The sequence below is a fragment of the Squalius cephalus genome (assembly GCF_949319135.1).
Source record: "Squalius cephalus genome assembly, chromosome: 9".
NCBI lineage: Eukaryota > Metazoa > Chordata > Actinopteri > Cypriniformes > Leuciscidae > Squalius > Squalius cephalus.
In genome coordinates, this window is record NC_137130.1 from 38,919,503 (window position 1) to 38,922,858 (window position 3,356).

Below are 3,356 nucleotides of genomic sequence, written 5' to 3' on the forward strand. Positions count from 1 at the left end.
CTTAGTGGCTATTGCACCTTGTGGTCTAGTAATGTTCATATCAGCAGAATATGGGGGCCGCTGTAGCGACAAATTTATCACATGTGACTCTGGCATTCTTGAAAACCTCAAACCGGGTGATGAAGTGATGGCGGATAGGGTTTTTTTGATAAGAGATTTATTGTATGAAAGACAAGTAAACTTGATAATTCCTCACTTCGCCAACCAAACACAGCTGACAGAAGAAAAAGTCACGTGCAGTCGCAGGATTGCAAATGTAAGGATACATGTTGAACGTGCAATTAGGAGACTGAAAGTATACAAGGTTTTGTCACAAACCTTGCCTATCACCCTTATGCCAAAGATTGATAAAATTCTGTGTATATGTGCAGCTTTAGTGAATTTGCATGGTGACCTGATCCGTGAAGCAGAAAATTAATGCTCACACTGCATGTAGTCAAATGTGTACATATGTATTTAATCACAATACTTCACATTTTTAATCTAAACAAATCTTCTAATCTCAATGGTTTCCATTTTTGTTTACAATGTGTATATATATATATCAGAATTTTTTTCCTCCTACATGTCAGGATCTATACACTTTTTGTTTTACTGTTTGTTAGTCTTTTTACCAGTGGTTTATCATTTTCTGACATTTTGTAGGTATTTGCCATTCAGTTTGAGTCGTCCGGCATTGAATTCATCCACTACTCTAGGAAGCATCACAGAGAAGTAGAAGCCTCTGAGACGCGTAACCTGCTCTGCTAAATACTCTGCATCATATGGTACATTTATCAGAATGTGTTCCTTTGATGACCAGACAAGTAGTTTTGCCATTCTCAGCCCAGTACAAAACATGCCTAATTGTATCTGTTTGTAGTAGCCCCTGACTCCGTTCCTCTGTAATTCAGGCTTCCCATCAACTACTTTGATGTCACTATAATTCATAGTAAAATGGTCAGCTAGAGAGGTGAAAGTGAAAGTGAAAGTGAAAGTGACACGTGACGGCCAAGTATGGTAACCCATACTTGGAATTTGACCTCTGCATTTAACCCATCCAAGTTAATGCACACACATTAGGAGCAGAGTAGTGAGTAGTTAACACACACACACTGCAAACGTGGATACACACACCCAGAGCAGCGGGCAGCCTTTGTGTGGCGCCCGGGGAGCGATTAGGGGTTAGGTGCCTTGCTCAAGGGCACCTCAGTCATTTCCCACCGGTTCTGGAATCGAACCAGCAACCTTTGGGTTACCAGTCCAACTCCCTAACCACTAGGCCATGACTGCCCCCTAGGTGGTGTTGTTCTTAAGGATAGGGCACTTTATTTCCAGAAGTTCCACACCATTTATTATGCCATCAGGGCTTGCAGACAGCCATGGCTCTGTCAGGCTGACTCTGGTACCTGAAAGGGACACCTGTAGACCTTGTTCGACAAGAAGGTTTCGAGCTATTACCTCTTTCTCACTCCCATACTTTGTAGCTGCATTACCCCGAAAGGTAGGGAAGAGATGCTCTCTCATGAATTTATCAGGATTTGTTGTTGCTCGTACTGGTACACCTTTAGCTGAACTAGCAGTGATCCGTATCTGTCTTGCACTATGCCAAACCTCTGACAAGCTCTGATTTTGTGTTTGAATCTCCAATACAGCTGCCTGGTCACTGTTCATCTCTATGTAGTTGCTGTAAAATGCTTTACATTTACTGCAAGTCAAAGTCTCCCCATGTGGCTGGTGGAGTTCTATGCTATCAATGTCATCTGCTTGCTCTGGTACATTTGCATTGTAGCACTTTTCTAAAAGACTATTTTTTAGTTCAAACAGAGTGTAGCAGGTTGATTGGTTGTAGTGGTGTCATCACACCCTTTGGACCAATCAGGACGTAGCTGCGTGCTATATGGGCAGAGGGTGAGCACTCGTGACACTACGGTGTTGTCAGAGGCGCACTTCCGCTGTGGGTCCTCTCGCGTTTGTGGGGCAGTCGTGGTTATTGGACAGGTAATATAGCGTGCTTAACTTTCTCACTGCTTAGAGACCTTGTTAGTGTTGCGATGGGCATTACAATGTGCAATGTCTTTTGCAGTGTTTCTCCTGTCATAAACCCGACCTTTCCTGCAACGGAACCGGGTTGTGTTGTGCTGCTGGTAGGTTGAATCTGTTTCCTTTTTAAACATTTGCATGACCTGAGTTTAATGGGCCGTTGTATTGTAGGCTTCGTGTAGCTGCACTAATGATACGATTGGGGTATATATATCGCCTATAGACGTGCAGCTCCCTGATAGGTATGTATGTATGCGAGCCGGCATTGCGTGTATGTTTAATCGTGCTTTGTTATTAAATGTGATTTTGTTATTTACGTCAGGACGGTGAAGCACGTGTTGGCGCTGGTATCTGCACGAGTCTCGTCCTTCCCGCCCCGCTGCTGTTTTGTCTCTACGGAGTGTTTTGTCTCAATTAATTTGTGTTCAACAACGGACTGTTAACGGAGAAAGCTATATGAGCCCCCTCGGGGTTCTGAACGCCTCGACGCGCTATACAGCGCGGGACTCGACGCGCAATTGGGCGTTCGACCTGTTTGTATTTTAGTGACTGTTACACAGAAGATAACTTTGCCTTTCTGGGGCCCGCCTGTGTTTATTAATGTGTACGTGTATGTGTGTGTGTGTGTGTGTTTGGGAGGGTTTTGTTGTTTGATTATGATTAAGTGATTATGATTAGTTTATATTTCTTTTTGATTTAAGGGTTTATACTGATTTTCTTTGTGTTTGTTTCCATTGACTTATGGTTTCTTGTTTGATTCTTTAAATTTACTTTATTACTGATTGAGTGACGTTTGATTAGTTTATATTTTCTTTTGATTTAAGTGTTTATAAAGAAGATTTTCTTTGTGGTTGTTTCCATTGACTTATGGTTTCTTGTTTAATTCTTTAAATTTACTTTGTTATTGATTTGAGTGACGTTTGCTTAGTTTATATCTTCTTTTGATTCAAGTGTTTATAAAGAAGATTTTCTTTGTGGTTGTTTTCATTGATTGATGTCTTTTTTGATTCTTTATTAACTGAATGTTTTTCTTTTAGTGCTGAGTGCCGGAAGTGGTGGTGTCGGTGTCCTCGGTGGTGGTGTCTCCTCCTGTGTGCTGTGTTTTTCCCCTTTTGGTGTATTTTGAGTTTGGTTATTTTTTTGTGTGTGTTTATGTGTGATCAGGGAATCCTTAACCCCTGAGATCCTAAACCTTTGACCCGGTTTCCTCCACTGGTAAGGCCTCAGCACTCCCCTTTTTCTTTATTCTCTTTATTTAGTGTGAATGGTATTTTATTCTTGCTGTTCATTTTAATGGTATAAATAAAATTATTGTTGCTTTACTGGAATTACGT

At 41.4% G+C, this 3,356-nt stretch overlaps 1 long non-coding RNA gene across 1 annotated transcript; it reads left to right on the forward strand.

Moving 5' to 3' along the window:
- Window positions 1-1,916: 1,916 nt before the first annotated feature.
- Window positions 1,917-2,850, forward strand: LOC307164908. The gene is made up of 4 exons (XR_013822358.1): window positions 1,917-1,980; window positions 2,066-2,126; window positions 2,194-2,264; window positions 2,345-2,850. It is a non-coding gene; the product is annotated as an uncharacterized lncRNA (long non-coding RNA).
- The last annotated feature ends 506 nt before the right edge of the window (window positions 2,851-3,356 follow it).